This window comes from Poecilia latipinna, unplaced genomic scaffold (genome assembly GCF_001443285.1).
Source record: "Poecilia latipinna isolate Pla-1442-1.1 unplaced genomic scaffold, P_latipinna-1.0 Scaffold1229, whole genome shotgun sequence".
Taxonomy (NCBI): Eukaryota; Metazoa; Chordata; class Actinopteri; order Cyprinodontiformes; family Poeciliidae; genus Poecilia; species Poecilia latipinna.
In genome coordinates this window covers 164817-186817 of record NW_015113845.1, presented here as the reverse complement: position 1 = coordinate 186817, position 22001 = coordinate 164817, and the positions used below count along the sequence as shown (strand labels likewise).

The following is a 22001-nucleotide window of genomic DNA, read 5'->3' as shown; positions in this document are numbered from 1 at the left end:
CTAAAATTAGCTTTAAAAAAAATGAAAAATTAAAAAAAGGTGAGTGTGGTTTGACTTTTTCCCCTTCAACTTGTCTTCCAACAAGAAAATACTTTCAGTTGTTTGCGACGCATTCATTCTAATTAAGGACTGTGGGCATCGCGAGATGACAACATGCATTTTAATTTAATCTAATTACCTGAAAAGCAGGACTCTATCCATAACTGTCACTTTTTAATCACGGGGTCCCATTAAAAGAGCAAAAAGAAAAAAAAAGTAAAACTGGAAAATCGTCACAGTAAAGCAACCTACTGAGGAATGGGAATGTATTTTCGTTTAATTAGTTTTACGTTTACCACCTTGAAAAAAAAAAAATCCAGGAGTGATTGTCAGCAGCATGAACACTTGCACTTTAAGATGGAAAAAAAAATAAAAAATTGTGAGGGGAATACACGTTCTTTCACATCTGGCCCCAAACAGTCATGCTGAAAATCTAAGGCAAATTTTCATTTTACGGCCTGTCAGCTTCCTGATACAGAGCAAATGAATACGGCAGCAAACAAATCTATCAAATCCTAAATCAAAACAACTGCGCTCTCCCTCTCTCCCCTTCTGTAACTTAAGGACAGCGTCATAGCAAAAAAGACAAGCAGGGGAGCGGTGAAGGGAATAACTCAAAGGACGGCAGACAGAAGTGAACGAGGTAACTTCACAAAGAAAGTCCTTTGAATTCCTTGATCACCGACTGCAGGACACAGATTTAAACGTGTATAAAGTAGAGATCGACAGGTAAAAATAGTCCCATAAATGATTGTTTTTAATGAGATGTGGGAATACAACTCAAAAATATTTAACAAGTGTTTATGATCCAACTTGCGAGACGAAATACTTTGTTAGGTTGACGAGAACCGCATCCCAATTTTAGCAACATTTTAGGGAAAACTTACTGTTCCCCCTTTTTTTTTTTTGCTTTATATGAATAGTGTGCATTTATCACAAATCACGATCTGAGTTTAAAAAAGAAAAAAATCAGTAATAAGTGTACAGTATGAAGTCTAATTTTACGGTCATCCCAATGCTAGAAAAGTATCGAAAATGCTCCGATTTGCCTTCTCAAAGCTAGAATAATAGTTTAATAAATGTTAAAATGCGTTTTAAGTAATTTTTGTTGATTGTGTAATAATAGTTCAGGTCTGACAAGAAATTCAATTCAAGTTCAAGAGTCTAAAACTTACCTTATTGACAACACCAACCAAACAACTGATAGGAAATATTATGGTTTTTCATTTTAACTGAATTTCAAGTCACAAGATATCTTCACACCAGTAGATCTAATAACTTTTAGACGAAAGTAAAAATGCAACTATCATAATGGTACCTACAACAATGCCAACATTTTTCAATAGTTTCCAAAATAAACCAGGTTTTCTGTCAGATTCCAATCAGAATAATAATCCACATTCACATTGAACCCCCCATAAAGTAAACAGAATATTATTGTTGTAATGTTCCACAATGTGAAAAGGTTTAAGGAAAACAAACAGTTATGTACGTCTCCATGCAGTCAAAACTTAAGCAGAAATAGTCGGAGCAAATCAGAGCTAAATATAGTGTAGACAGTGAAATCCCATCTCAGGATTCTCTGGATTCCTTCCAGCTGTCAAACTGAGCTGAATGGCAGCTTAAAGCAACAAGTGAAGGAGGCGGGGGAAGTGCTATGCTGGGGATGAAGAAAAAAATCTTCTACTTTCTCTAGGGCCACATTAAAAGCAATTAAAATCGCAGGGGTCAAACCTAGTTGCAAATTAGATAATTGCATGTCGAGAATTAAGAAGCTTCAGTCCCGAGTGTTGCTTGCGTTGGGCTTACAGTTGGCTTGGCATCTTTCTGGTTCTGATAAAAACGCTAAAGAAGACAAAACGATTATTTTCTCCAGCGGACTGACAAAACAAAAGAGTCTTTTAGATGCTCTGGTGCGTGAAGATGGCAAATTAAAATACAGGTTAGGAGAGCGTCGAGTGCATTGGCGTATACCCACAGGGCAGCATCAGTGCAGCTCAATGCTCCTCGGGAGGCTGAAAATGTCAATTTCATGCCATACAGACTTTGATTAAAGCACCTAATGGATACCTGTCTGGAAACATGACAGGTTAATCAGTTTCTTTTCATCAAGCTTTTTGTCTATTTCTGCTCCAGTGTTCGTCGCCTTTGACATGAACGGCAAAGAAAGGAACGGAGAAGATGAGACATTAGACCTTTAATTAGAAGCCCACCTATTGAGGAACTGTGTCTACCTCAGTGATTTCTCTAAATGCACGCTGCGCGATGATGTTCTGGAAAACACATTAGGCTTGTTTTTGGTCCTCCAAGCATAAAGGATGGAACTGGACCTTTAATTTGAGATGCTATGGGTTTATTTAATGTTGGAAGAACTGCTCAGCCGTGCTGGATATCAAAGTCAACATATTGCACAGGCTGTACATGTATATGAAAAATGCATTTTTTTTTTTTATAATATGACTTATAGGTGGACGTTTTTATTGCCAGCACTGATGAGGAGCTACTAAAATTAGACTCTCTTCATCTGAGTTTTATTTCACCAGCTTGTCACTTTACTTAAAATGATGAGTTTGGAGAAATTAATGCGCCGCTGGGTTACTTTCAGAAGGCTGGGAGTAGTGTGAGGGGAAGAAACGCAATCAGTCATCAATGGATATAAATTTCGTTGCAGAGCCAAGAGAAAATGCGGGATTTATGCTGACGTGGTGAAATAGTTCGGCAGAGGGTGGAGGCTGGTCTTACTGTTAGTTTTTGCTAAATGAGTTTCTCCATTAGGGAAATATTCACTGCTGGTGAAAATCTCCCCGGAGGAGTAGTGACTGTGTGCATTCACAGTGTTTTGCAAAAAGAGTTGATGCATTTATTTATTTAATTTTTTTTTTTTTTGACATTCTGTCATGGTACGAGCACAAACCTAAATGCATCCCCCCACTGGGATTTTATATGATGGGCCAAAACAAGCCACACTTTTAAGATTTTTACTTGGACTTTTTGTCTTCAAATCTTGCATTACTTTCCATCTGCCTCCTAATGACTTCTGAATTGAATACAAACTGCAGCTGCTTGTAGCAAACCTCAGCTTCCTGGTTTGTACCTTGAAATGTTTCTTAAACAATTTCACATTATTATTTCTTGTGCAAAGTGCTCTAGACCAATCCTGAAGTTAAAAAAAAAAAATAAATCACACAGGACATGGCTCCAAAAAATTAAGATCTTCTCCATGTGTGCATTTGCAAACTTGACAAATTGTTTTTCCGTCATGTCACAAGAGGAAATCGTGTCTTTTGGTGGGGGGGGGGCAACAAAAAGTGTGTTAAAGTTCACAGGTATGTTGTAGGCTGTCCTAATTATGACATATTTCAATGCGATATTACCGTAGCTACTTCCCACTGATTGGAAGAATGACCAAAAGAAAAATGATTATGATTTCCTGCATTGCTAGCAAAAAAAAAAAAAAAGAATTTAAATATTTATCTGGTTTCAAATGTTTTTTGAAAGTAGTCACTGTAGCAATAAAATGGAACAAGTAAATGTGAGGAAAGCTGTCTCCACACTGTCACTGAAACAATTCATTTGCACTGGCTACGACTTATTGCGCTGCCAGAACATATTACCAAGAATCCTGAGCAATAAATCATACTTTAAAGTCAAAAATTTTAATAAGAATGATCTTTTTAATAAGCATGTGGACTAAATTACCTGTCAACCTCCAGATAACAAACCCTAAGATGTGAGATTTAGACATTTTCTTCAAAGGTGGTTGCAAATTGGATTTTATTTGAGCCTTATCTTTTGCACCAAAATGGCAAGACCTTTGTGTTTGGGGGATTTTGATTGATGAAAATGGGGAACATAAAGGTCTCTGCGTCTGCAGCTGTGGTCAGCGTTGGGGACAGTTAAAGTCCAGACCAAAATCCAATTAGATATCTGGCAAAACCTGAAAACCGACGTCCACGCAAAAATGCTCTCCACCAATCTGACTGAGATATTTTCAAGGAAAAAATGTTCAAATATTTCAATCTGTAGACATTAAAGGCGGCTAGAAGCATGCAGCCGGAGCTCTTCAGTTTTCAGATCTATATTTATCATAAAAATTTGAAAACCATGCATAACTTTTATTTTGCTCTTCACTTCAAAATTATGAATGCATGGATAAATTCACAAGGCACAGTTTGTCTTTCTTGCTGCTGTGTTGTTCCACCTGCGTAGAGGCATTTAGGAATTCTTGTCAGGTCTGAATGTACGCATATTTTGTGTTCGCCATTTCGACGGCTTTCGAAAACACGCAGCACATTTATTGTATTTGAAGCCACATTATTGTCCTCCCAGCTGCACGGATCAGCGCTCGCTGACAAAACGGCAAACAATAGCTGTGCTTTATGTCTTTTTGATACTGATTTTGTTCGCCGTCTCATCACCCTAACTCTCCTGCGAGTCCCCGCCATATCACTCCCCCCCAATACCATGCAAACACGCACTTTAATCATTTAGATTTCCATTATCACTGCTTCCTCTTCTCATTATTCAAACTACTTCTCCCTCACTAGTGAGCCGTGAACCAAAATTAATTCACTGCCTTGTCTTCACCAAAGGATTTCTATCTTACCTGGCTCCCACGCATTTTTCCCCCCTCAAACATAAATATTTGACATTTTTGCTTTATTTTCAATAAGAACCCAGGAAGATTGTTTTGTATAGCGTGCTTGAACAGAGGCTAAGACATGACACAGAGTAAATGCTTGGAGGAATTTTGGAAAGAAACATGAAAACAGGCTGAGATTGCCGGTTTCATTTAGGCCATTTCATTAAGTCAGAAAAGTGTGACTGGAAAGTTCCCATCCACCACTGGTTATCAGTCACAGAAACCTGTGCCCACTGGCTTTGAACACTGTGTGCGACCATGCTTAGCTTGTTCTTTATTCTTTTTGTCATTCCACTCTCCCATGGCCAAATTCCCTCCTGCTTCAGCGCATTTCACATCTAAAGGGGGGAAAAAAAAAAAAACAAACAAGGAATGTCATTGCCGCATTATTTGCCGAGAAGCCCACCACTCAAGTCTTGACACCTGCATAACGAGAAGTAGATGTACACGCAGTCCCGCTCAGATGAGAGCTCTATTAAATAATCTGCAGCAGCACTTGAAGGAGCTCGGAGGAAAGGATAGACTGGGCCTTGGAAAAGCATTAGCATACATTAATACCGATTCACACTTTTAGGGACACAAAACGTTGCCTTTTCTTTTTGGGAAGCGGGTCAATCTCAGATTTCCAGAGGGATTTCGATCTGGACTTTGAGTGAGCTGTTCCAGCACACGCATGTTTGACCTAAACCGTTTCATTGTAGCTCTGGTCAAATGTCCTGCAGGAAGGTGTAAATCTACCCCAGTCTCAAGTGCACTGTATTCATCTTCCATGCACTCTCACCAGATTCCTGGCCCCCACTGATAAAACCACCTTAAGAGCATGATACTGCCACCGCCGTGTTTCACAACGGGGATCTTGTGTGTTCATTGTGACGTGTAGGGTTGGCTTTTCACAACAAATACCATTTTGAATGGAGGTCCAAACTGTTTCGTTTCGTTCTCATCTGACCAGAGCGCCTTGTTCTACAGGTTTGCTGTGTCGCTAATGCTAATACCAACTTTGCATTTAGCAGAAGCTACTGCTAAAGAGCTACACCAACATTGTATTTAGCAGAAGCTACTGCTAAAGCACTATACCAACATGGCATTTAGATTAGGCTAATGCTAAAGCGCTGTAAATTTCTGTAGCTCCTCGAGTTACCATGGTTACCCTCAACTACGAGTCTGAAGAATTTACACATTATTGTGTTGATCTAACTAACCTGTTTTTCTCCCACAGAATGAGTGTTTTTATTCTATGTCTCTTATGCTTTTTAAAATAGAAAATAAAATAATTATAAAACAGCCCTGAAAGGAGAAGACAAATATGAATAGAAATGTATCGTACCTGGTAAGCATGTTTTATTTTTTTTTCGTAGCTAGAAAAAAAAAATCTAAAGATATTCTTCTTCTGCATCTCCAAGCATTCCACATAATCCATCTGCTGAACCTTGGTTATTTTGGTTTACTTAATTTACGTCTCTCGATCAGGTCAAAACGGTTAGCATCTTAAATGTACAAAACGTAGTCTGTATGGTCCATTTGAATAAAATCATAAGAGTAACGTAAAAAAAAAAAGACTGCATCACACATTTTCCTTTGGGGGTTGTATCCAACTGCTGCTGCAAGTTCTGTCAGTATAGATGCTGGAATGAGAAATCTCATGCTGCTAAGCATAGATGCTCTCCGGCTAACCCACAAAAAAAGAGGGAAATTAATTGGGAAACTCTGGTCTAGGGTGGTTTTGACTTTGATCAATGACTGGGGAAACTCATTACCAGCGTGGGCCAGTGCGTGAGGCGTACCCTAATTGTGTGCCAGTCTGTAATTCTGTGCTGTAATTGACAGCTGGATGAAGCAGGTGTGCCCGGTGACACCGCGGCACAACGAGGGAGACAGAGGAGAAAGGGACAGTGAGAGATCACAAGGCGGGCAAGGAAACTGGAGTGATAAAAAACGACAAAGAGATTTTCAATATTCTTTGTGAATGATGTTCAAGGCTCAGGAGGATTTAATTGGATACATCAAAAGATTGCAAAACCGACCAAACTTGGCTACAAACATGAAAGCAGCCTCCACTGTTTTTTTGTTTGTTTTTTTTAATGGCGGAGTGACACATGACATATGAGATTATTGCAAATGCTAAAGTTAGCATCTGCCCTTAAGCTTCCTATTGTTGCCTAACTAAAAGATTACTTTGCACTTACACATCCGGTTTTTAATAAGTCTAAACTGCATTTAATCAGATTTGATCATATTGCCGCCCCCACCACCATTTTGATAGCAGCATTCTCAGTCAAAACAAAAGACACAGTGACAGACAGAAAACAAAGGATTTGTAAGTATTGTGACAATGTTACAACTAGCTAACCATGATCTACATAAATATGCCTTAAAGTGACTAACAGCTGTTGTTTAGAGTATGTGTCTCTCTACCTAGTGCATCTATTGACACTATCTCTATACTGAAAGACTTAAAGAACTACTAGCTGCTAATAAACTAAAGTTAGCATCTGCTTTGATGCTAACTTCGAAGCAGGTTCAAATGACTATTTTACAAGAATATAGGCACCAAGTAAGTAAGTCAAAATAAATGATGACAGAAACAAGAAGTAAACGTTTTGTAAGATCTGTTACTGGTCAACTGTTAGCCGCTAGCCACACTAAAGTTAGCACTTGTCTTGAAACATGTTTAGGTCTTCAATAGGAAAAATAAAACGGTGAAGATAAGCACTATGAGTGACTGATCAACTTTCTGCAGGGCAAAGCCAGAGATTTTAATATATTATTATACATCTAAGAATTCTTAATAGCATGAATGTGTTTTCTTAGTTTTCCCTAATTAGATTTCAAAAAAATCTTTCTCGTCTTACTCTTGTGAAACCCAAAAACTGTGAACTGTCTCATTAGCTGGATGAATAACTACACCCATGTTTATATTTTTACTTTTTTGTACACCCTTTGTTTTATACTAAAAGTGGAAGAAATAGTACTGTTACAAATGTTAGACTATACTGAAATATGTTAAAGTGGTTTTAGCAATATTCTTCAGGCTTTCTGAATCTCTTGCAGTTTGTCTTATAATTTTGACTTCTTTTCCATTTATTTTAGTAGTAGATACAGCTCTAATTGCTATTTTACACCCAGTTTTAGAAGACCCTATTATTTTGTTTTTATTTTATATCAGAACACTTTTTTTTAATGTGAGTGCTATATCTCAGCAAACTTTTGCCTGCAATGTAAATTATTAATAACTAATCAAAGCATGAAGCCTACAAAAAATGTGTTTGATATCTTCCTAAGGAGAACACCAAATTGACTAAAATCAGTATCAAGCTTTGCAGAAATTGGAGATGAAGTAGATTTTTTTTTAAACTTCTCATATTATATTACCCTTTTCCAAGATTTCTGAAACATAGCAGAAATCTATTTTCTGGTGTACACTCCTGGTCCATTTCTGTCTTAATGAAAGAATAAGTTTGAGCGTGTGCAACCTCGACTGACTGAAGAGCTCCTGCTTATGGAGAAGGCGCAGCCGGCTCAGTGGATCACGTTGTAGAGCTCAAAGCTATGAAGTGCTCCATGTCTGCTAAAGAGCTCCCTGCAAACAAAGCTGCTCTCCTCGCTCGAAGTTATACACATGTTAGAACGAGGCTTCTGTGGGCTTTTTATTTTATTCCCCCCGCCTCTTTTTTCCACCATCTTCTGGTGAGCTTCGACAGACCAGGGGCAAAGAATGTTAAATTCAATCAAGCACACCATAATTCCTTGCAGTGTATGAGTGTGGCTGACTCACAGGATTCTAATGGCTGCTCATAATCAAGCACCATGATTAAGCACTTGGGGAAGTGGGCACATACTGAAAATCCGTTGGAGATGTCCTTTCCCTTAGAGCTAAGTACACTCATTACCTCGCAACAGCGGGTACGTGGGTGCTTCATTAGCTTTTATGCCGATTTGCCTGTATTCGCTTGTGTGTTTTTTTTTTCTTTCCATAGAGTAAAAAGGTGCCTGAAGAGCCCTTGACGGTAAAAGTTTGAAGTCTGTATGTGTACCGGGGAAAGTCGCAAATTGTAGGATTATCAAGTTTCATTGTCAAAGTCCAAGCTTGTTTTTTTCCTTTTCTTTTTTTCAATAGAGACCGGAACATTTCATTTCAGCCCTAACTATTTTACATAATGCACTTTAGGATTATTGAGGATGAAATTAAACTTTTACACAAATGGGCACCCTGCAGCTCTAACTGAAACTTGAGTGCACTCATAAAATCTCCCTTCTGTAACCGTTCCTCTGAACATTAAATGCAATATTTCATGAGTTGAGCAACAAGCACAATCATTTCTGATGCGTTGGTACATTTGTTTCTCCCTCCGAGTTAAGTGGTACCTCGATTTCTTGAAAGAAATGGCCGTTTTGATAGGTCTTGGTCAGCAAAAAAGAAAGCTGGACCTCAGGTTGTTTTGCTTGTGGCCTAAATGTGACGTCAGCCCTGCCTGTAGAGACTGGAGGAAAGCTACAAGCCAGACGGCAAATGACATTCCCCACATGGTGAGCTGCATTAGACATCCAGACAGATGCTTGAGCCACACAGACTCATTAGTAAGAGTCATCAAGGTTCTGAACCAACTAGAGCTTTGACCACAGCCATCTGCATCGTAGAAAAACACAATGCAGTCATTTAAAGGCCATAATTAAGTTAAAAGGATTGTAAATTCTGACTTTGTTTTCTTTTGTTTCTTCATTTTCATCACTTATTCGTATCGGTCCGTCTTCTTGCTCAGTATTCATATCAATGCAATGTTCCAACAGTTTGTCACAAATTTCAAATAATTTTCTCTGGCTTTATGGGATAAATGGAAAATAGAAACAACCTTTTTCTATTCTATGCAGCAAAGTAACAGGCAAGTCAAAGCATGTAGATCTACACAAAAAAATATAAATGATAAGATAATTAGTGAATAAGTGTGGAGAGAAAGGACAGTAACATTATTTTTGCAAATAAAAAAAAACAAACCTGAAAAGTACCTCCTGAGTCAACAACTATTTCTCCCATATCTACTGGCTTTGCACATTTAGAGTGTGATTTTGTTATTTTTTCTTTGCAAAAAGCGCAGTCCCTTTAAGGTTTCCCCAGGGATTGCCCTGCATATAGCTCCCAGCTTGCATGTCTCAAAAAAAAAAAAAAAAAAAAAAAAATTCCCCACACCATGACGCTGCCACCACAATGTTTCCACCACACCTGGGTTAAAATGTTAAATACTGATCTCAATTTTACTCTCCTATAGGCAAAAACTGATCAAAGTCAAACGTGGACTTGTGCAGCTCTACCAGAGGTCTCATGGCTTCTTCTTGATAAAAGTTATTCATGTCTGGTCTGTGAGTTTGGGTAGAAGGCTGTGTCTCAGTTGGTTTGTTGTTGTTAAATACCCTTTCCATTTTCAGTTGACGGATTGGTCCTCTGCGAGACGTTTCCCCGCTTTAAATTTCTCCACAACTTCGTCCCTGATCTGGCCCCGTTGTGTTCCTCGGTCTTCACTGATGCTGTAATGCCTCAGCGAACCGCCGAGATCCTCGCAGAACAGGTGGATTTATGCTGAGATTAAATTACATACACGCCGACTTCTTCACTAATTAAGCAACTTGTTGAGGTAATTGAATGCACAGGATCTTATTTAGGGAGATCAGGATACAAGGGCCTTTGTACTTGCTTTTAGATTTCTGCTTGTAAAACATTTTTTTTAAAACGATGCATCATTATCCTGCCACTTAAATCTGCGTTCGTCACATGAAGTACCAATAGAATTTATTGAAGATTCTGGTTTCAGTAACAAACTGTGAAAAATGTTCAAGGGATGTGAATACTTTAGCAACGCACCACATAGACCTACTCGCATTTGCAAAATTCAGGCATCACAAAGGGCACACATATTTATTTGCATATACATACACACGCGCACACAAACGCATGCTATCAAAAAACAGCCTTGGGGTACGGTCAGAGATGGATTGCCACCTACCATTTCCTGCATCGGATCACAGTTCATATATTACAGCCATTATAGGTAATAATTCTAGCAAAGAGATTAGTCTAATTAGCTTTTAGCACATGTTTCGTAAGACACGAGCTCATGATGCATTGCCTCGAACATTTAGAGAAGCGAGCAAAGCCTCACTTTAACAGATTCTTTTCCATCTTGCAATCTGTTTATCGTTGTCACAGTAATGGTGCTTGAAATGTTGTCCGAATGATTTACTGATAAGGATTTACATAATATCCGTTTGTGAAAGCTACACCTCAAAAAAATCTCGGGGTGGTGAGGGAAAAATACACGATCGTTAAGCCGCTGCGACTCTTCGACAAGAAAGACATCTTCCATCAAATTTTGATTCCCTTTCCTCCTCAGAAATATAGATTTGATGATACTCATCTCTCACTGCTAAAATAAGCACAGACAAATGTCTGATAGCTATCAGGACATTTGTCAAACTACTACTTCCTGGTCTTGTTTTCCCTCCTCCATCCTCCCCTTCCTGTCCAGGCAGCTGCTGACAATAAATCACTGCATCCGATTCCGGCTGTCAAAATGTCTGCACGATGTCACGGGTCTCCAGACGGGTCGGCGTGAGCGGCGTAGGCAAACATTAGGCGATGCGGTCGCAGAAGGTGGTGCGTGCAGAGCGAAACCCACGCACAAAGAGCGTATGCACCTTGTGCGCCGTCTCTGCATGCAAGCATGTCTACACGTGTGTGCAGGGGCCTGATCCAAAGACGAATAAATCCAATCCATTACCTGCCGCGGCTCAGGGCAGCTCAATCGATGGCATTCTCAGTGGCTGCTGATGAACTTCCCTCTCTGACAAGGTGCATCATTCAGACCTGTCGCAGAGCAACGCTCTGGCATTTTAAAGCCCCAAGGAGACTTGTTGGGAAAATTTTGACTTGTTTGTTTCTACTGTGCCGAGACGAGGTCAGAACTCGAGAGGGTTCACAGGTGGATTCTCAGTTAACTACATCACCAAAACAAAAAACAAAAACGTATTTCAGTAATTATTTTCAGAGCAAAAGTAGTTCCAGTGTGTATTTCATCCAGTTTTCATAAATGTGGGAGATGGCTAATGAACATACAAGATTTAGTTAGTATTAAAATCTATTTAACAAGGATTTTTAATACGGAAATGGTATTCTATGGCCGACACAACAATGGGGATGACTGCTCACTATAAAGTTGTCCAGGAGAAAGTCGCCGACGACCTCCACAGGGACGGTAGACAAGTTGCATCCCAGTGTTGTATCTAAGCACATTCGTAGAAGATTCAGTGGAAGGAAAAAGTGTGCATTCAAAAAGAAAAAAACTAAAAAACTATGCCAGTGAACTGCTGAGTTATGTGCCGTCAATACTTGGTCAGAACCCTTTTTTATGAATCACTCATGGAACCAATCAGCCCGTGTCATAACCCTTTATGGACATTATGCTGCCATGAATGCAAGTTGAGGCAAGTTGAGGTATATTTCAAACTTTTCTGCAATTCAGGAGTCAGATCTAGAGAAAGCTATGTCTACTTTTCATGTATCAATTTATAAAATACATAGATTTCTTTCTATTGTCTGTGCCCTCTACAAATTAACCATCTTTATTCAATGTATCATCTGTGTCAATGACAACTGAAATAGTTATTTTTAAACAGTTGTAAATAAATTCAGGTAATAAGGGGTTAAAAAAGTCCAGGTTGCTTTAATAGTTGCCGTCGCCTCGTCTTCATTTAGTCTGGTGTCTCATGTTCCTCTTGACAATTCTCCATAGATTATGTATGGGGATTATGTCTGCTGGTTAATCAAGCACATGGTCATTAAAGCAGATATTGGTGTTTTGGGCAGTTTTACCCCTGCTAGAAATCTAAATAAACTTCTCCATAAAGCTTGTCAACAGTGAGAAGCATGGAGTGCTCCGACTTGCAGATGACAGCACTGACTTTGCTTTTCATATCTCCATCGACTCTTAAGCAACTTTGATTCTTCGCCTCTCCACTGTTCTCCAGACTCTGAGACCTTGATTTCTAAATTAAATCTAAAATTTGTTTTCATTTAAAAAGAGATCTTTGGACTAGTGCAGTCATCTCTCTTTGTTTTCCTCTGTCGTCTCTGCTTCAGGAGTGGCAGAACACAAATGACGTGTGTAGCTCATGTCCTGGATAAGCTTCTTGAAGCCTTGTGAGTCTCCCCAAAGTCTTCACTTGCGCACCCTTTTCTACTACTTTTTCCTTCCACTTAACTTGGAAACAGCAGCAGGCAAACAGACAGCTTCATATACCGTTGTGGAGGGCGGTGTTGACCGTGTTCTGGACAATTTTCTCCTCAGTAGTCTTCCTCATGATTGTCATAAGATTGCTTCTGGGAAGTGAAACTTCTCTGCATTATTGACTTTGTGTAATATTAACATTTTCTGGAAAGCAGAGTTTTTATTAGCTGCACGTCAGAAACATCAAACTGAACCGAAATGAACACTTGAATAGAATTACTTTGTGTACGAGTTTCACTTTTTAAATTGTTTCGCTGAATTGCGTCAACTTTTTGATGATATTCTAATTTACTTAGACTCGCACGTAAATATAATTTCTCTCCTCTTTTTGTGACTAGCCTGGCAGCGAGTGGAGCTACTATACATGTCCGTGATGTTCGAGCGGTGCTCGGCACTACTGAAAGCATGTATTATCAATTCATGCTTGGGCTGAACATAAACTGTAATTATATTCAGTCACACTGAATAGGAAAACACTGAATAATATTCCATTGGCATGTCGAACCCGCACTCCTCTACAAGTATGATTTCTTATCGTCGAGCTGCCACTTCCCTTCAACCTGAAAAAAAAAAAAAAAAACACGAGGGGGACGGAGACGACGTGGAGGAGCAGTCAGTGTGAAGGAGGAGATCAAATGGCGGGGCAGTTATGAGATGTGGGTCTGATGCCTTTTCAGGCTGCTCTGTTTTGGCTGCCACACCAGTCAATCACAATTACAATGGCAAAGAGAGATGGGAGCAGTGGTGCAGAAAGAGCAGGGGTGATAATTACAATGCAAGGGACAAGATAATGGGAACACGCTGCACTCTCCCAATCATTTCATGTATCAGCCTCTGACTGACCCACCCCCGCACCTCATACCCCCGCTGACAACCAGCAATCACAGGTCATATTTGTGAAATCCAAAATGAATTAATTCGATGACAGCGGTGGGGGTTGTGATCCGTCTTCGCGCTGCGCACGTGTTTGCCTGCGTGCGTGGTTTTGTCAAATGCCAAAGAATATTTACCTCTCACTTCCCGTCTTCCCTGCGAAACGGGCTCCGCGTGGCGTTATCGCTGCGGGATGAAGAGGAGGGGGTGCAAACACAGCTCCCTAAGCTGCTTGTTGAGAATAGGGGCGTCACTGGGCTAGTCAGCCCTCCGTCTGAGACGGAATAAATTTAGTCTTCTGTGTTACAGGCATACGGCACTGAATAAATATTGTTGCTCGACGCAGGCCCTTTTACATGTTTCACAGTTTAACAGACTAAAAATCTAAATTGCTCTAATTAGCCATGATCTGGCTAATCTGGAATAATAACATTATACCAAGGCCTTAAAAGGTATAGTTTCAAAACTGAACAAAAAAAAAACAAAAAACTTGATCATGCCATTCTTACAGTCAAGAAAATTAGACTACCTGTTGCTCTAGGCTGCTGGCCGACTGGCTAAAAGAAGAATGCCACATTTCTTCCTAGCTTACAAGAAGTGTCTTCATTCAATAACATATGGAAAATATTTCCTGTTGAGAAAAATCACTAAATCTCATGGTTCAGAAATTAAACATTAAAAAAAAAAAAAAAAATACACTCAAAGTTATGGTGACCAAACATCCTTTTCAAATCTGCTCTATCCTCATAAACCTATCTACAACTTAAAGTTGCAATAGGGACTTGTGAGAACACCGTGTTCCTCCCCTTTGCTTTCCGCTCCGCTCCCTAGCTCTTCCCCTACATAGGAGCCTCCTGACAACTCCACATATGGGGAGTTTTAGTGCAATGCTGGGTTGTATGTCTGCCATTGGCACGTCGGGAATCTTGAGTTTGAATGACTGCATCAGCTCTGTGGAGGAAGGGTGTGAGCAGCACGTACACAAGCACCAAGACCTTCCTCCTGGCTCTGATTGGTCGTTTCTGACCGGGAGCTGTGCATTTCCGCAAACTGCATCATGCCCACTGGGAGCAGACTGAGGAGCTTTTCTTCTTTTTTTTTTCCTGATATTCTGCTTATATTGACCTGCTAGCACACTGAAAGTTTTAACAAATATGTAAAAAATTAATTTACCTAAAGTTACTTTCTGTAGCTTTAAGCAAAGTTGTCAGTTTTGCGTGTTCCCTTCAAAGGAGCTCTACGCATCACTTTTTTTTTTAGTAACAATGTTTAAAAATTACAATTAGCATTATTAGTAATATGGTGTGTTCAAGTGCAAAACACTGGAAGTTTAAAGAACACATTTTCACCTTAAACCAGGCATGACCAGATGCTCCTCAAGGTTCACACAGAGAAGGTAAATGAGTGACCAGAATAGTTCACCAAGGGCCAACAAGGATTTCATTTGTACAATTGTCTCCCTTCAATAAAGTGAGAATTTAAGTAATACTTAGAATTCTCTGTATTTTGCTGATGTTACTATATAGAAGTCACATATTTACTTTAACCACAAATTAGCAGAAAAATTTAAGAACTGGCCAAAGACCTGTCAGCATATAATAGCTTGACGAAAATCCAACATGGAGAGAACGCTGCTGAAAATAATGCATCGGTCCATAAAATCAGACGTATATGTTGGATAGACGTACCAAACCTCCCTTGCCGACTCTCAATGGATATTACTTTACTACGCAGAGAAGTTAATGTGTCCATCTGGTCCTCTCAAATAAAGTCAGCTGGGAATTTTAATCATAGGATCACGTAAAATAAAAATACCCCAAAGCATAAAGTCGCTTAATGAAAATTAAGTTTTCTTATAAGCATGGTCATTAGGGTTTCATCTCTTTGCTTCTCTACGGAGGTACGTAAGCCGAGCGCTGTGATTTGAACAACTCCACGGCCTCACCCATTCGAACCTAGGCACAATCAGTCATGACACAAACCGAGAAAGATGAACATATAGTTTTTCTTTTCATTTTCTTGGTCAAAATGTTTCGTTTTCCTCGTCAAAAATGTTATGTTTCTACATTTGGGCCAAAGATATTGGCACACCGGAAAATTCATTAGCTCATTCCAAAAAATATGTTTTAATGGCACATTTACACCAGTTGAGGAGTAAAGCTGTAGGAGGGATCCGACCAGGCCTCATCAAGACAGTTGTTCGCCTCATAGAACGATTTAAGGTTAAAGGTTAACCTAACATGCATGTTTCGGTTTGTGGAGAAAAGTGTCCAGAAAAGTATAGTGCCTTGATAAAGTATGTTTGATTATTTTTCCCACATGATCCAGTAAGGTGGAGGCAGCATCACGGTGTGGGAATGCTTTTCTCTGTGATGGACAAAGAAGCTGGCCAGAGTTTACAGAGAGATGTATGGAGACTAATAAATATTGGAGGAAAACCTGTAAAAAATGTTGAGTTTCACCTTCAAGCAGGAAAATGATCCTAAATGTGCAGCCAGAGGGACAACGGAATGGCTCAGATCAAAGCATGTTGTTGTGTTAGAATGGCCCAGCCAAAGTCCAGATCCAAATTCGAGTGAGAATTTGTGCCACCAGTTGAACGTCGACGACCATACATCAACAAAATTTTACGCTAAAGCGGTGGTTTTTGATAACATTCAATGTGTTCATCGGCAAAACATCAATCGAGTGAATCTCACATCAGTGAGTAAATACACCAAGGAAGAGTGGAAACATTGTGCCTGCCATGATCTGGTGAAATATTTGACTGGATTTTAAAAAAAAAATAGTAACAAAGTGTGTAAAGCTCTTTAAATAACTACAGGATAAACTACCATCTGTCTGAGCTGAAGTAGTCGTCGTCTCAGTTCCCCCCCTCACACTCAAATAGAAACATCAGCGCTTGCGTATTTGTACACATCCGTGCATCTTTGTATTTGGCACAAACACATGGAGGGAAGGTTGAAGAGGCAGAGACCACACTGCTGTCAAGCTGCCTGAGGGAGAAGGCAGAGCTAATCCACAGTTATCAACACTTTTAAGCCTGCAGACTTCAGAGCCATTTGCAACCCCCTCCCCTCGCCCCCCTCCCCCGCTGCGTCGACTCTGCATTGGCTTTTCACACGAAGGATGCTCCTGTTTCTACCTGAATCCATGACGGGCTGTCTGCCAGTGGTGGCTCACTTTTGGGTTTCCAGGGAGACGGTAAAAGCTTTGCGCCTGAACGTACTGGGGGATGCAATGCGTCACGCCCCATTTCAGCTCCCAGGCACAAGCTGCAGAGTTCTCAATCCTGCAAAAGCTTCTCCTTCAACCGGTGTTTACCACATAATCTCAGCCAGTGACAAAGGACAAAACTGCTTTCGGTTTGTGCGTCACTCTAAGAACAAGAGTTGGATATACACAATTCCTCTCTCTATATATGAGCCTTTTATTATACCACAGCTTGTTTAGCATCTTTGTTGTCCCTGAATGATGAAAAGACCACTAACCACTAAAACCTTCAAAACTATCTGCAGGGATTTAAGTTGTGATGCGATTTAAAATAATATCCTAGTATAAAAAGCATTCAGTGCAACATCATTGAAAATAATCATTAAAAGCACTAAAATTTTATTACGAATATTATGCATCCTAACATATAATGCTACCCAAATATGGAATTTTATTTATTCCTTTTTATCTTTGATGTATTTTTTTTTATTTAATTTTTGTGTATTTTTGTACATTTACATGCATTTTACTTTGACAATCACATTCTCCAAATAAAGAAAAACAGATAGATCTTTAATCTTTAATCTTTAATATTTTAGCTATTTAGTTTGTTTTGCATCTTTACAATTTGACTGATGCATTTACATCTTTTTTAAAATTAAAACAATTGGCAAGAAAAAGCATTTGCTTTGTTGTAAAATTCAAAACATATCCAGTAAACAATTTTACAACATATAAAGAAAAAAAAAAAAACATAGGTTGAGAAAAGGATGCTTAAGGAAACTATGAAGGCCTTTTTCCTTTTTATGCAGATTGCAGCTGATGTTATATTGGCATAAATTTGTACAGTTCACGCCAACAACTTGGCAGGGCTTATAAAGATCAAAGCAAACAAAAGGATATGAACATTTTCTCTAAATGAGCATTAAGAAACTATCTGCCGGGGTCAAAGCAATAACATGCAATCAGTGTGGTCTCTCTGAAAGACTGCAAGATTATGGAGGAGAGAAAAAAAACTCAAATAATGAAAGGATTAGAATTTCAAATTGCAATTAAAAACACCCAAAAGTCACAGAGAGGGAAAGTTAACGGAGCAAGTACTTCTTAGAGGCGACAAGTCGAGTCTTTGCTCTGTACATTTTCTATCATTCTAATCCTCGTAACAGCGTTTGGCATAATAAAGAGTCTGAGCTTAAGTCGTGACCGATATCGATTTGTCCGAGTCAAGGATGACTGATAACACTTGTTGTAGTTTTAGAGGGACGAGGGAATCTGGGGAAAAAAAAAAAAAAAAAAAGGCAACAGCACCCAATCTGAGCAGCAACAAGTGACAGATTTCAATATAGACAAAAGTAGAAGACAGAGTGGTCTTATACGTCTAATTTCAATCCATACATGCAAGGTACTTCCTTCAGTCTAAAGCCAAAATGCCTTGTTTATATCCCAAAACAAAGCTCTCTCCGCATTCACAGTTGCGGTTTTATTTCATGCTAAAATACTGAAACAAGGATTATGAGGGAAAATGTTTTGAAACTTGCAAATGGATCGACTCTGGACATAATAGAAAAACGTTATGTTTTACCTCCCCCTAGTGGTAGGTGGCGGGAATGGCAATGCGTGCACGCAACCTACTAAAACATCCAGTTTTATTCCCAAAAGAGAATTGTGGTTTGTTTCCCCCACTGGCGAATAATTTAGGAATATAATGACGGCAAGGATACAAGTCATTATTTTTGACAGGCACAAGAAATTACAAACATTACAGCGCATTAGCAAAGCAGAACCTCTGAATCATTGCTTTCCGACGTCTCTCGAGGTTGAAAATTGTCAAACGAACCCCAATGCCGTGGCTTCCTCAGCCTCTTAAATTTTCCTCCGACCTCACAAGGTCCTATTTTTCCCCCATTTCTCTTGCCGAGCAATCAGATTTCACACTTTCTTCTGCCCCGAGTGAGAGCAAGCCTCTTTCTGATAATCCTGTTCCTACTCCTTGTCAGATTGACAAGAACAGAGGCCCCTGTGGGCTGTGTGCACATGCATACGTACACATACACATCTTCTATACCGGGCACAAGAAATACAGACAGGACAAAAAGAGCTGGAAGGGAAAAAAAAAAAAAAAAGATTATAGGAAGAAGAAATGAATAGTGAAAAGAGTTTTATATCAGGACTGAAAATTTGTCTGCCGCACATTTTTGGATAAATGGCGGTCAAATCCAACCAAAGATTTATAGCTGTGCACTTTGCCTCACCAAATTAAGAAGCCAAACTAATGTACATGGAAATCAACACTGAGTTCTCATGTGCATAAACACATGCTGTAATCATAGAAGACACACATCGACTACAAAAAAAAAAAATAAATGGATTCAGGGTTGACAATCGCATTTAATTTTGGCAGTTTGATGGAGGACAATAAACAGCAACATTTCTGAGAGAAATTCCTGGAGGTGGGTCACTTTTTCCTTCTCCTTTTTGACTTGCCTTATAAGGCTGAGCCCTACAATGTGAAATAATGATATCAAAATTAATTATGCCATTTATAGCATTGCTTTGTATTAGTCCATATTCTACCCATGTGTAGGTTTTTCTTTGTTCAGCAAGCAAAGTCAGCAATGGCATGACATGGAAGGCGGCAATGTTTCATCTTGGCGATTACATCGAACAGAAATTATTTACACCCTGCTCTAATTTCAAGAATGGTCCATCAAAGTAGCTTCACTAGAAATTGAAGCTCAAAGTAAGATCCAGAACTACAATGGAAATACTTTCCAGGACAATCCAACATCAAACTAGTCTTCAAAAATATATATTTACTGTAGTGTCAAATAACTACAGTAATTTATGAGTCTTGTGTCAAACTCAAGACTCATAAGGTCAAATCGAGGCCACCTTAGCCATTTCTGTGGCGAACGCCACATAAAAAAGAATCTTCAAGATAACAGTTGTGTGCCTAGATATTATTTTAGCACTCAAATCAAAGCCATTTTATCGGTATAGTGCCAAATTACATCGATATGAAAAACTGTTGAACACTATTTAAATTTTAATATGGACTCATCAAATGCAGAGACTGCTGCCATGTTAGCATGGGTTTTAAAGTCACAGTGAAATGCAACGTAAAAAGTGGTTTAAAATGTTTTTAATGTGTTCAAGCTGCAGGACTCGGCTTCTCAGTGAACAAACTGTTGAGACTCATAGACCCAACTAAAATTTAAACGTTTAGATACGAGTTTAGTTCAGTGTCACTTTTCTAATCTCCGCTACATCTTTATATATATATGTTAATAAGGCTCTAAATAAAAACAAGTTATGAGTAACTCCACTTAATAAAATCCCCCATAAATATTGATTTATTGGAGTGACTCAGTACAAGTTATGCGTTATTTAAATTATAACTTGTCAAGTTGCTTTATTTCTAAATCTTTTTTTGGTTTTTCCATGTCCTGGATGGCTAAGAACCTATAGCCCCGATGTTTTATTTAATCAAGGATAATGCTTAACGTCATCCTTGATGTTTACATTACACCCAGTGTTTATCAGGTGTCAAATTTCATCTCCAGAAAAGTTTCCTTGTGCGTCAAACATTGGAGGTAAAGTAACTTTACTTTAATCTGTCTTTACTGTCACTGGTGGAGAAAAATCCCCATTTAAAATAACAACCCATTGCTTGGTGGAGGGAAAAATAAAGCCTGGTGGCCCGCCAGGCTGATAAAACACTGGGAGAAATTCTGAGTTCTGTCTATAGCTCTGGTTGTAAGCGGGAACCCCGTCTATATCACCATCTCTAAATAGGAACATTCTGTGTTTATATTTCTGAGCGATCTTTAAACTGCTCTTGGTCCTATCCCTCACCTACGACCCGTTTGCCACGGCAGACCCCACCCAGATAGAGGAATGAAGCCTCCGAAGGCTCCAAGGATCACTGGGACACTCAAAGCCCTCCACCACAATAAGGTGGCAGCCCATGGAGGGGAAAAAACAAAGCCAGAAACAGTTCCCTGCTCTGAACTGAACTGATCTGGAGAGAGGACAGAAGGAGGCACTCTGGTGTTTCTAACTAAACAAGAAGTTTAGTCAGAAACTAAGCTTTTTGTTTTTTCAGTTATTTTTCTCTCTACAGAAGCTACACCTGGTCTAGTGTTCTGATTAGCTGTGGTTGCTTCCTGGAAAAGGGCATTGGCTGACATGATGCTGCCACCACCTAACGGTTCACCCTCTCCTTTTCATTTCCACGAACATGGAAAGTTCTCCTGAGCAACTGACCTGTTGCGTCTCTGCTCCGTCTTCTCTCAGCTCCAGTCGGTCCCTTGTAGGGAGTCCTCAGCTTGACGGAAGTGACCTTACCTTCATTGTAGTAAATCCATAATCGATTAACTGCTAGCTCCAGATGCCATTACATCGCCTCACATGTTTCAGGGACGCCAGCAACCAAGCAAACCGCCACTGAGAGGCCATGGTCGGGTCTCTCTCCTTGTGTGCTGCTCTGGTTAGACACCAAAAATGGCTTCACGAACGTCATCGGTGGAAAAAGACAAACAACTTAGAATAAGGTTTCCGAAAAATAACTTACCGAATAACCAAGGCAGCTATTTCAAACTTGGCCCTCCCGCGTGCTGCTAGCCATCTCTGCGGCCTACTTGTAGGTCAAGTACAAGACGCCAAACTAGGCCTGGATGGACACTGACACGATTTCAATCGGACCCACAAAGGTTTCAGTCATAAGGCTGGGCGTCCACTCGGATTCCGCGTCTTGGGAGATCAGAAAATAGCATTTTTAATCCAGGTCCCAAAGTTCATAAATATAGTTTTGTGTCTCTGTGAGGTGCTAGCCGCATCTTTTTTATAAACGCTCGAGTAGAAGCTGCGTCATATTTTTTTTTTAACCCAGCATGGCGCATGCGCATCACGCTCATTGATGACATTTTAAGTATTCAAAATTTCAAAATGTACATTTT

The 22001-nt window shown here is 39.5% G+C and overlaps 1 long non-coding RNA gene across 1 annotated transcript in view; it reads right to left on the bottom strand.

Annotated features, from left to right (window-relative positions):
• LOC106960786 (uncharacterized) overlaps window positions 1-21909 on the bottom strand; it is a 150051-nt gene extending 128142 nt beyond the window's left edge. Inside the window, exons 1-2 of the long non-coding RNA XR_001427648.1 lie at window positions 21617-21909; window positions 21310-21529 (exon numbers count right to left, since the gene is read on the bottom strand). This is a non-coding gene — a long non-coding RNA (uncharacterized LOC106960786). The remainder of the gene's footprint in view (window positions 1-21309; window positions 21530-21616) is intronic.
• Between the last annotated feature and the right edge of the window lie 92 nt (window positions 21910-22001).